This window comes from Dasypus novemcinctus, chromosome X, assembly GCF_030445035.2.
Source record: "Dasypus novemcinctus isolate mDasNov1 chromosome X, mDasNov1.1.hap2, whole genome shotgun sequence".
NCBI lineage: Eukaryota > Metazoa > Chordata > Mammalia > Cingulata > Dasypodidae > Dasypus > Dasypus novemcinctus.
In genome coordinates, this window is record NC_080704.1 from 117,841,636 (window position 1) to 117,854,661 (window position 13,026).

Sequence of the window (13,026 nt, forward strand, 5' to 3'; positions counted from 1 at the left end):
CACAACTTCATTTATGCTAAAAGAAATACAAGAACTTAACAAACTAATCACATTTAAAGAGATTGAATTTGTCATAAAAAATCTCCCAATAAAGAAAAGTCCAGGACCGAATGGCTTCACAGGTGAATTCCACCAAGCATTTCAAAAAGAAGTAACACCAATCCTGTTCAAACTCTTCCAAAACATTGAAGAGGAAGGAAAATTACCCAATACATTTTATGAAGCCAACATCGCCCTAATACCAAATCCAGATAAAGATACTATAAGAAAAGAAAGTTACAGATTAATCTCTCTAATGAACATAGATGCAAAAATTCTCAACAGAATACTTGCAAATTGAATCCAACAGCATATCAAAGGACTTATTCATTACAACCAAGTGGAATTTATTCCGGTATGCAAGTTTGTTTCTACCTAAGAAAATCAATCGATGTAATACACCACATTAACAAACTGAAGGGGAAAAAAAACACATGATCATCTCAATTGAGGCAGAAAAAACATTCAACAATATCCAGTATCCTTTCTTGATAAAAACACTGTAAAAGATAGGAATGGAAGGAAAATCCCTCAATATGATAAAAGGTATATATGAATAACCCACAGCCAACATCTTAATCAATGGGTAAAGGTTGAAAGCTTTCCCTCTAAGATCAGGAACAAAACAAGGATGCCCAATGAAAATGTTGTTATTCAACACTGTACTAGAAGTTCTGGCTAGAGCAATTAAAAAAGAAAAGGACTCGGAGTTGCCCTGGATGGTGCTTCAGGGGCAATCACCGGACATTGTAAACCCTCCCATGGCCCACTGGATGGAACGTGGGAGAGTATGGGCTATGATATGGACCATTGACCATGAGGGGCAGAGATGCCCAGAGATGTACTTACCAAATGCAATGGGTGTGTCATGATGATGGGAGTGAGTGTTGCTGGGGGGGAGTGGTGGGGTGGGGTGGGGGGGTTGAATGGGACCTCATATTTTTTTAATGTAATATTTTTACAAAATGAATAAAATTTAAAAAAAAACAAACAGGAAAAGAGGAAGTAAAACTCTCATTATTTGCGGATGATAATCCAATATTTAGAAAATTCTGAAATATCTATGACAAAGCTATTTTAGCTAATAAATGAGTTCAGCAAAGTGGTAGGATACAAATCAACACGTAAAAATCAGTAATGTTTTTGTACACTAGTACTGAATAATCTGAGGAGGAAATCTGGGAGAAATTCCATTTACGATAGCAACAAAAAGATCCAAATGCCTAGGAATAAATTTAACCAAAGAAGTATATGCAGAAAACTACAAAACAATGCTAAAAGAAATCAATGAAGACCTAAACAAATGGAAAGATATTCTTTGTTTATGGATTGGAAGACTAAATATAGTGAAGATGTAAATCCCACCCAAACTGATTTATGAATTCAATGCAATATCAATCAAAATTCCAAGAGCCTACTTTACAGAAATAGAAAAGACAATTACCAAATTTATTTGGAAGGGAAAGTACACCCAAGTTGCCAAAAGCATTCTAAAAAAGAAGAACTGCATGGGAGGAATTTCACTGCCTGACCTTGAAACATATTACAAAGCTGCAGTGGTCAAAACAGTATGGTACCTGGGAAATGGATGTAACTCAAGCAATTGGGTGCCTGCCTACCATATGAGAGGTCCTGGGCTCAGTTCCCAATGCCTCCTAAAAAAAAAAAAAAATTAGGCAGTGAGCTCAAAAAACGAGGGGGGTGGGAGAAATAAATAAATTATATCTTTAAAAAAAAACCAAAACAGCATGGTACTGGTGTAAAGATAGATGCATCGATCAGTAGAATAGAATTGAGAGTCCAGAAATAAACCCTCATACCTCTAGGATCAACACGTTTTTTACAAACCTACCAAGTCATGTTAATGGAAAAAAAACAGTCTCCAACAAATGGTGCTGGTAGAACTGGGTATCTCTTAACCAAAAGAATGAAAGAGGACCCCTATTGGACTATTGGACTCCCTATACAAGAATCAATTCAGAATGAATAAAAGACCCAAATATAAAAGCCAGGACCATAAAACTACTAGAAGAAAATATAGAGAAACATATTAGAAACCTTGTGGCAGTTGGTGTTTCTTGGACTTTATACCCAAAGCATTCACAACAAAAGAAAAATAGATAAATGTGCCCTCCTCAAAATTAAACACTTTTGCACTTCACAGGACTGTGTCAAAAGGGTGACATGGTAACCCATTCTACGGAAGAAAATATTTGAAAATCGCATGTCCAATAAGGGTTTAATATCCATGATATATAAAGAAATATTACAACTTAACAATAAAAAGGCTAATGACCCAATTAAAAAATGGGAAAAAGACTTGAGTAGACATTTGTCCAAAGAAGAAATACAAATGGCAGAAAAACACATGAAAAAAATGTTCAACATCACTATCAATTAGGGAAATGCAAATCAAAGGTAATTTAATTTTACTTTATCCCCATTGGTAAGCCCTAAGTATCCTTTTATAAACATTTCCCACAGGGAGCCACTTGCTTCTTTCAATGACCAGTGTTTCTTTTTATGAACATCATCCCTATCAACCATTACTTTGATGACAATCCAGAGTTTTGTAACTCTTGGATAGCTATGATCATCATTTTCCTCCTTGTATCATTTTATTTGCACTGTCTAGTCACATGGAATAGCAAACATTTATGCTCTTAGCATTGTAGTAGACACAGAAAAAAATTCACTGAACATCAAGATTGCTAAATGATATTATCAACTGACAAAACATTTAGAAAGCACAAATGTCCCTGTACTCTGACAACATGTCTTGTTGCCTGAGAATTTCTTTAAGTCCATAAATATTCCATAATGATAAAGTCAGTTGTCCGGTAGAACTTGATATCCTGACCATTCCCTCTATCACAAAGGAAGTGAAAGGAGGTTGTATAGTATGCTCATTTTTATCTTTGATAGTTGGGGCTAATGACCCAACAAGGAACTTGGAAACTGGTAGTTGGAGGAAGCTTCCAGTCTGCTTCTCAATTAATATGTAACTCATACAGGATCTAAGAACTTCTGTAGTTTGAGTGTGTGCTGTGGAAAATATTCACAAGGTAATGTGAAAAGGATCAAGAAAGTGAGTATGAAGATGACTGAGGTCATATACTAGTCTATATCATGGAAATTTTACAGAGATGTTTGTTGAAATAGGCAACTGAAAACTGGTGCCAAATTCTGATATCCAGACAAAGCAGAAAAACAAAATTATAAAACTGACACTACAGAAGATTTAAGTAAGCAGAAATAACGTTAAGGCAATATTAATCTTTAAATCAATCCAAACATCTTCAGAGTTGGCTCTCGGGTTTCTCTAATAAGTATATCACTGTTGTCCTAAGGAGCTATTAAAATCAAAGGACAAACCTGCATCACCGAAAAAGAGGTCTTTGAATGAAGGCAGATGGAATTATATCAGATCTGATGCAGAGTTCAACGGTTTCTACATAACAAGTACAGGTTGGATAATTATAAACAGCCCCCCCACACACACACACACAGACAAACACACAAACTCTAAAACACCATGAAGCCAAAGTAAAGCAAAGCTTTGGGTATTTTCCCATAACTATAGAATCTTAGACATCCATTACGGTAGACACACCAATGTTGCAGGCAACAATCAGGCAAAGAATCAACAAGTAGAATCTGCTATGTGCTTACTACTGTGGGTCCTATTAAAGAGATACGATATATAATCTCTTATTGAAGATACAATAGTTCAATACATAAAAAAGGAGAAACTGTAAAACAGAATAATTGGACTCAATGCTGTGGTACAGATTAGAAATGGAAGAACAAGTTAAAAAAGGGAGTGGTCTGTAAAGGCCAGAGCAGTCAAGAGTTTCACAGACAAAATCGGATTTGAGCTGGATGGAAACTGAGGTGGGCAGAGAGGATGAGAGAGTGCTTTGTTGGAAGAAGAAACAGTAAGAGTGAAGGTAGAGACAGGGAATGAACAACACATGTTGGGGAGAGTCAAGGAACTGTCTGAATGAAGCAGAAGATTCATTCAGTTTGGGAAGTTTGGGAGAGGCAGGCTGCAACTAGGAATAGATCTTTAGAACTGTAAACCTTGAAAGGCCACAGCAATGACATCTAGACCTCCTTACACACAGCAGTACAGAGGTGACTGAATAACTAATGAGACTTGATCACCACTCTTCCTCATGTGGAGGACTCTGCCAACAGTGTCATCTTTTAATAATACAAGGGGAGAAGGTGCTGCTGATATGGAGCAATGTAAATATAAAAAGGAATGGCTTGGGGTGGTGTGTAGTGCCTGTGTTCATGAAAGCAAACTGTTATTGCTCCACCCATTGAAGCAGAAGTCAGTTTCTTACAGAAAACTTAAACTTTGCTTGGGGAGAAGAATAGCTATTGATCAGTTGTACAGCACATTTAAGTGCCTAACTTTCTGTCCTGCCAATAATTCAATAAGAAATTTATTCTTCAACACAGATCAGATTACATTTCCTTGTTTTTTAAATGTTTATCTAAGAATTGCAGAATGACATCTACATTGAAAGGTGGCATGAAAAACAAAATGGACAAAATGTTAACAATTGAATAATTACAATGGCACTAATGTGACATTCTTTACAATGGTAGACATTGGGAATTCCAGTTGCAAAACTATATCTATACCTCTTGTTACATCGGTACTTAAGTTTATGGGAGCCATAACTGGGTCTATTTTTTGTTATCATGGAACATATGGTTACAAAACATAGGCAACTATTTGAACTTGGGTATGGTTATGGAATCCAGTCAGTGGTTTACAATGGTTAAAGGAAAAAACAAAACTGAATAGGTCAAGTATTCTTTCCTCAGGGACAGAATTCCTGACCCAATATACTTAAACATCCTGAGACAATCACTCAACATGTATTTCAAAATACGAAGAGTCTACTATGTGCCAGACATCTAGTAGGTGAAAACAGACAATGATCAAGTAATCACACTAACAAATGTAAAACAGAACTGTGACAAGTGCTGCAATTAGAGTAGACGGTGCTAAAATGCTTTATAACAGCAATAGCTGACCTAGTCAGGCGGTTCAAGGAAGGCTACTCTGAGGGAGTTACTCATTTGAAGGGTGCATAAGAATTAGGTGACAAAGTAAAACAGCGAAAATATGCAAAATATGCAAGGGCCCTGCATTAGTCAGCCAAAAGGGGTGCTGAGGCAAAGTACTAGAACTCTGTTGGCTTTTATAAAGGGTATTTATTTGGGGTAGAAGCTTATAGTCACAAAGCCATAAAGCATGTTACTTCCCTCATTAAAGTCTGGTGCCACATGTTATGAGCAAAATGGCTGCTGGTCTCTGCAAAGCTTCGGCCTTCCTCTTCCTCCTAAGGCTCCGTGGTTCCCACTCTTTTTATCCTCAGCTGTAGCTTAGCCTAAGGCTTGTCTTTAAACTCGGGGCTCATTTCTTTCTGGGCTCAGCTCCTCCATTCTCTCCACAAGGTCAGTTAGAGATTACCAGACTTTCTCACTTCCCAGGGCCTCTGTCCTGTCTATGGAGCCATCTCTATTCTTCTGTGTTCTTCTCCTCTGTGTTTACTTCCCAGGGCTCCAGCATCAAAACTCAAACTTTCTCCTCTGTTTTTGCTGTGAGCTCCACCCACCAAGGGGGAGGGGAGGACTCCATGTCCTACTGACATGGCCCAATCAAAGCTTTAATCATAATTTAATCAAGTAAAAGTGAAATCTCTGAAGGTAATATAACCAGAGAAACAGACCAGTTTACAAACATAATCCACTATCTATTTTTGGAATTCCTAAATAATATCAAACTGCTACAAGACTCCATGGCAGGAGGGACAAAGGTGACATGAAGAACTTAAAAAAAGACAAATTGGCTATAATGTGGAAAGTGAGAGGGTTTGAGATGAGGCTGGAGAATTAAGTACATGACAGATCATGCAGGGCCTTGTATGCTACATTAAGGAGGTTTATGTTTATTATAAGATTAATGGGGAAGCGGACTTGGCCCAATGGATAGGGCGTCCCCCTGCCACATGGGAGGTCTGTGGTTCAAACCCCGGGCCTCCTTGACCCGTGTGAAGCTGGCCCATGTGCAGTGCTGATGCGCGCAAGGAGTGCCCTGCCATGCAGGGGGTCCCCCGTGTAGGGGAGCCCCATGCACAAGGAGTGCACCCCATAAGGAGAGCTGCCCAGCGTGAAAGAAAGTGCAGCCTGCCCAAGAATGGCACCACACACACGGAGAGCTGACACACAAGATGACGCAACAAAAAGAAACACAGATTCCCGGTGCCACTGATAAGGATAGAAACGGTCACAGAAGAACACACAGCAAATGGACACAGATAGCAGACACCTGGGGGGGGGGGGTGGAAGGGGAGATAAATAAATAAATAATAAATCTTAAAAAAAAAGAGTAATGGGAAACCATACAAGTTTTAATCATGAGGATGACATGGTGTTTATTATGAAAAGACCACTCTGGTGGTAGTCCAGGAGAGAGGTGATGGTAGGATGGTGGTAATGGAGATGGAAATAATTAGATGGATTCTGGAGATCTTTAGGAAGTAAAATAAATAGAATTTGATGAAAAATAGGATATGGGGAAGGGGGAGAAAAAGGAAGTATTAAAAGACCCTTAAACACAACTGCATAGAATGGTAGGGAATCCAATGAGATAGGGAAGGTTGTAAGACCAGTTTTGGGTAGTAAGTTGAATTTGAGGGGTTTTTCAGACCTCCTGGAGAGGACAAGGAAGTAGTTGGATATATTGATCTGATGGTCAGATAAGAGTTCTGAGTTGGAAATACAGATTGGGGAGATTGTCTGTATGCAAGTGATAACTAAGGGGATGGATGAACTAGCCTGGGGAACAGAGTGTAGAGCGAGATGGGTGAGATTAAGAACTGGACCTCAGGAAACACTAACATTTGTAATGACAACACATAGATTATTTCTACGCTACTGAAATTCAATACATAGATTATTTCTATACTACTGAAATGAGGAAATCCTGAATTCTTTCTTTTGCCACACAATTACTTGGTAACTTTCAAAAAATAACTCTCCTCTCTTTAAATCAGCATTCCATTTGTTGAAATAATCATGCCACTTTTATGAGAGGGTACTTTTACTTTTTACCAAATGTCATTAGAAAGATGCTAGTAAATATACTGTAAATTTAGACTACGGTGCCAGAAGTTTAACTTGTTAAAATGTTGAACCTTATTCTTAGAAATGTGAGACTCAGAAAGAGCTGCTGTACTTTTCCAGAAGGGTTTCTGCCAGGCTGGGAGAGGAGGTGGCCCTTACTACTATTGTGATCTTCAAGGTGGTTGGGGTCCTATATGCCTAGCTATTCTCTGAAAGTAAAACTATGTTTTCAAGGTATATAGGCTACTAGTCAATGACCCTGCCGTGGAGGGGAGGGTGCAGTTTTTTCCTTTGTTAGCTCAATTTTGTAGTGCGTATTTTTATGCCCTTGGGAGCTGGGAGGGAGGAACAAGATGATAATTTGGGGATTCAACATTTTTTTGACCTCTGATTCAAACACTAACAATAATCTTTTTAGTGGGTGATGTGGGGGTAGTTTATTCTTTCAAGAATCTCCTGTTCTGATACTGACTCTGTTCCTCATACAGTAATTTAACTTTGGGTTTATCATATAAACTTCCTCTGTATCAATATCAGTAACACCACCTTTGCCCCCTATCTCTTGGGGTTATGAGGTCCTGAATGAGATCACAGATCTGAAAGCATTTTGAAAATGTCAGACATTATCATGCAAAAAATAAATCATCCACTGGGGGTTAGCCTGTCTTGAATATGACACAATTTTGTTACCCCACACATGTATCAATTCCTCTTCTAAATTTCTTATTTCCAAATTAGCAATTAAATATAAAAATATTGAAATAAAGCATTATTGTTAGGTTAATCAATGGTCTAGTTTGCAAACAAAACTCTAAAACAAACAAAAAGGTAAAACCAAGTTTAGCTTTTATCATGATATGAGTTCAAAGGCCTTGACTTAACTTATTAGATCCTAAATTATCTAGTTCTGGCTATTTCTTCGACCTCATCTTGTACTGCTCTCCCTTCCTTCACAAAGCTTCAGCCCTAATGGCCTTCTTGCAGTTCCCTGAGTAACCCAAGCTCTGAATTCCCCCCAAGGCCTTTACATTGCTGCTATGCACCTGAATACAATTCCCCTTGATATTTCTCACTTCATTCAGGGCTTGATGGATGTGGAGATCTTCTCTAACTACTCTATCTTACTACCCTAACTACCCCCATCTAAAGTAGCATACACCCCTGAGATTTGACATCTTCCTGACTTTATTATTCTTCATTATAGCCCTTATCACCACCTGACATCCTATATTTGTTTTTCTGTCTTTCTCTTGACAAGCATGTAAGCTTCATGGGAGCAGGGAGTTTTGTTTATTTTTATTTTTTTTCTGCCTCACAGCAATCTCTTTTAATGTACATATAGAAAATAGATGTTTTAATTGACTTGAAAAGCAAAATTCTAGGTGTAGAAATTTTTCTCAAACTATTCTTTTTATCAAACTGGATTTGATAGAGGCTTCAGAGTAACAGGCTGATGCTTGAGTGCTGGCAGATGGACCTGGGTCCTGGGTCTGGTTCCCACAGGGATAAGGAGTCTCCTGGGCTGCTGCTTACATCAGTGATCCCTTTTGGGATTAGGCTGGAGGGTTCGATTTCCAATACAAGGATGTGAGGAACGTGTTGCCACACCAGGAAATTAATAAATAAGGGACTATAATTACCACCTGAAGAAGTCTTTAAAGTTTGAATATTTGGGTAATACAGACCACAGCTGTGCCCTGATTGTCCATCTCTGAAAGCTGTACTAAGTAAAAAAATTTCTGTTCTGCAAGTTTCCATATGTCAACAGATAATGTAGAAGTTAAATCATGGTCTCCTCCCAAAAGGAAGGGAAATAGTTCTTCATAGGAGTCTTTTCTTTGTATCTTAAATGTCAATGATGACAAAAACTTCTGGCTTCTCTTCACTATAGATCTGCATTGCTGAATATGTTATTGCCTTGACTTCAGTTCCCTGGGGTGCTTGGACAATGAAAACTCTTCTCCCCACCCAATTGACCGTAATTTGAAATTTCTTTGATCAATACTGAGTACTTTCACTTCCTGGGGTATAAAGAACTCATCAGCACTGAATTTATAAAGCCACTCATCCAAAAAGTGGAAAAGAAGAGACCGTAAGTCATCTCCTTGGGTTTCTACTTCTACTGTTTGAAGGGACTCAACAGTTCCAGTATCTGTCATGTAACCAAACATGGCCATTGCACACTGCTCAAATGCTTCCTCCAAAGTATCTCCCCATGTGTGTAACTGGACATCGGCTGTATGATCCAAATCTGGAGAGAGGAGAGGCACCTACTTACACTTGTGCTTCCGACTGACTGGAGGATACTTGACCTTGACTGCCTTTTGCTCCTCAGTCAAATTGTAGTCTCTCACGTCTTCCTCAGGCTGCGCCATGATCCCACATTCTACTCTGTTTATTTTTTTTTTGTACTGCTGTATCCCTGGCACTTAGAACAGTGCCTGGCACATAATAGGTACTCTATAAGTAGCTGTCGAATAAATGAGTAAAGGATCACATTCCCACTGCTCCTCTGGCTGACAAAATTCCTCCTAATACAGCACCTTATAACCATGTACTCAAGGAATTAGAATGGGATGCACCCTAAGCAGCAAGAGGCTTCTGGGATCATTATCTTTTGGCAGATTGCAAAACTGTGGAGAGGAACATCAAGACTGCACATGGTATTTTGACTTAACAGAAGTCCTCAATTTTTTTCAGGAGTACTGGACTATGGCAACTTTTGAATAAATCTAGCTGCCTTGTATATTCTTGCGGTCAGAAATTCCCGTATCACTAAAACAATATAAGGCTGTAGGTAGGAAATGGACATTTCATCTAGATGTCCCTTAAACTCATTACCTTACCAAATTAAGTATGTTGGGGTCAGCTACAAACTATAATGAACATGAATTGTCAGTATAGATTCACCAATAACCAAATCTTGGAAGATAACCACACTACTAGTGTAACAATGTACTAGTGTACTACTAATGAAACAATGTTAGTTCATTGAAGCACAAACCAGAGAATAGAGGACCCCAAAATTTACCACAGTCAAATGTTGACCTCAAATGATACAGTTATCACTCCAGAAGGTAAAAGCAAAACTTTGTACATAAGCTGAAGCAAAAAATGGCTTATCTGTTGAGTGGGGGAATCTCACTTTTCTTGGAATCTGGGCATTGAGGATATTTTAAATGATTCTGTATCTGAGAACATATGAACACTTTATGGGAGTAGGAGATGGTTTGTTAGAGTTCCTCACTGAACTAATGAAGTCCATTAGAACAAGGAACAACATATAGAAATAAAAACAACAGAGATAAGTATTAGCTATGGACATAGCCATTAAAGAAATGTTCTGATGAATCTATTAAATCATATCAGAAAACTCAATGACAGATTATACTTGTAGTCACACTTATTTAATAAGATGTGTTTACATTATTTTTAAACTTTATAGAGTATGGCTTGTTGATTTAGTACCATAGTTAATTAATTACTAATTGCTTATAGCTTCCATGTTACTTACAAAGAAGTAATCAAAGTATTGAGATATTTCTACTTCCTCTCACATGCTCAAAGGTAAACAGATCCCTAAACTGTGAAACCAATACTTGGATCTATGTCATCACTCATAGGAGAGAGGAAATGAGGTGAAACTACTGGTAGAGAATTTCTTGTCTTCATCCTCTTCTTCCTTAACTTCATCTCACCACCACAACAATACAGGCATTTATTGATTGAATCTTATGTGTCTGGCACTCAGCCGAGTACTGAGAATTTAAAATCCTTTCTAAATCTTCCTTCCAAAACCTCAAAAATCTAACTGGTCCCACTAGAAACAATAGCACATAATCTGCCTTGGCATTTAGACATCAGGGTGGGAAGGCTCTTTTTAAGTGAAATCTTCCAACCTGCAGGATAGTGGAGTGATTAAGAGGCCAGGTTCTTTCTGGAGGGGGAGTCCTCCAATTCAAATTCCTGCTCAAAACTCTCTGAGCCTGCAAACCAGCAATAATAATGGTTTGTACACCATAGAGTTGTTATGAGGAATAAATGAGATCATTCATGAAAGGTGCTTAGAACTAAGCCTGGTATACAGAAAAGGCTTTATAAATGTTAACTCTTATTATGCAAGAGACTCAAACAATCACAGGCTTGATTTGCTGCAACTATGATTACAAATAAAATAACATCTATCTGCATGTGAAAATTGTGTGGAAAGACTGTCAGTTGTCCAATGTCTTTTTGGTGCTAAACAATACAGTGATCATTATAAGTGTGTACCTAGCCCATGATGTGGACCATTGACTATGAGGTGCAGAGGTGCCCAAAGATGTACTTACCAAATCCAATGGATGTGTCATGATGATGGGAACGAGTGTTGCTGGGGGAGGGAGAGGTGGGGTGGGGGGGTGGGGTTGAATGGGACCTCACATATATATTTTTAATGTAATATTATTACAAAGTCAATTAAAAAAAAGAAAAAAAAGAAAAAAAAAGTGTGTACCTAGGAAGTTCCACAATATGTTAGAAATTAAACACAGGTACAGGGGTTTTAAAAAACCCACCCACTGGGAAGCAGACTTGGCCCAGTGGTTAGGGCATCCATCTACCACTTGGGAGGTCCGCCGTTCAAACTCCTGGCCTCCTTGACCCATATGGAGCTGGCCTATGTGCAGGGCTGATGCACGTAAGGAGTGCTATGCTACGCAGGTGTGTCCCCCGTGTAGGGGGGCCCCACGCGCAAGGAGTGCGCCCCATAAGGAGAGCCGCCCAGAGGGAAAAAAAGTGAAGCCTGCTTAGGAATGGCGCCACACAAACGGAGAGCTGACACAACAAGATGATGCAACAAAAGAAACACAGATTCCCGCGCTGCTGACAACAACAGAATTGGACAAAGAAGACGATGCAGCAAATAGACACAGAGAACAGACAACTGGGGTGGGGGGTGGGGAAGGGGAGATAAATAAATAAATAAATCTTTAAAAAGAAAAAACCCACCCAGGGAAGTGGCTGTGGCTCAATCAGTTGGGCTCCCATCTACCATATGGGAGTCCCTGGGTTTGAGTCCCGGGGCCTTCCTGTGAAGGCAGGCTCGCCCACACGCTGTAGAGAGAGCTGCCAGCCCGCAAGTACCACAGATTGCCTCCAGCCTGCAAAGCACTGGGGAGAGTTGACTCAGCAAGGTGATGCAACGAAAAGGTAGACAAGCAAAAACGCAGAAGAATGTACAGTGAATGGATGCAGAGAGCAGACAACAAGCAAGCCACAAGGGGGGATAAATAAATAAATAAAAATATAGACACAGAAGAACGCATAGCGAATGGACACAGAAAGCAGACAGCAAGTAAAAAAAAATGCCGCAAAGAGGGGGGATAAAAAAAAAAACCACTCATTTCTCTAAATAAGAGGTTGGCAAACTTTTTCTGTCAAGGACCAGATAGGAAATATTTTAGGCTTTGTAGGCCAGATGATCTCTGCTGTGTCTACTCAGTTCTGATGCTGGGCAGCAAAAGTAGCCAGAGGCAATAGATAAATGAATAATAAAACTTGCCTTACAGAAACAGACTGTGGGCCAGATTTGACCAATAGGCCAGTGTTTGCCCACCCCTGCTTTAAATAATTATCCTAGTCTATCAGGGTTCTAATAGCCATTTAACTAGTAACCACAGAAAGCAAATAACCTGGGGGAAAAAAAGGGAATGAGAAGAATTTAAGCAATGCAAGGGTCATCAGTGGGTCCACCAACCTCCCTCCTCACCACAAATGACTTTGTATGTCTTAAGTGACAAGAGAACAGTGTGCTCCATTTGTTCTTTCCTTCATTAAACACAGCTGTGAAGCACTTAC

At 39.1% G+C, this 13,026-nt stretch overlaps 1 pseudogene; it reads right to left on the reverse strand.

Moving 5' to 3' along the window:
* Window positions 1–8,493: 8,493 nt before the first annotated feature.
* LOC101411438 (protein archease pseudogene) lies at window positions 8,494–9,573 on the reverse strand (annotated as a pseudogene).
* Between the last annotated feature and the right edge of the window lie 3,453 nt (window positions 9,574–13,026).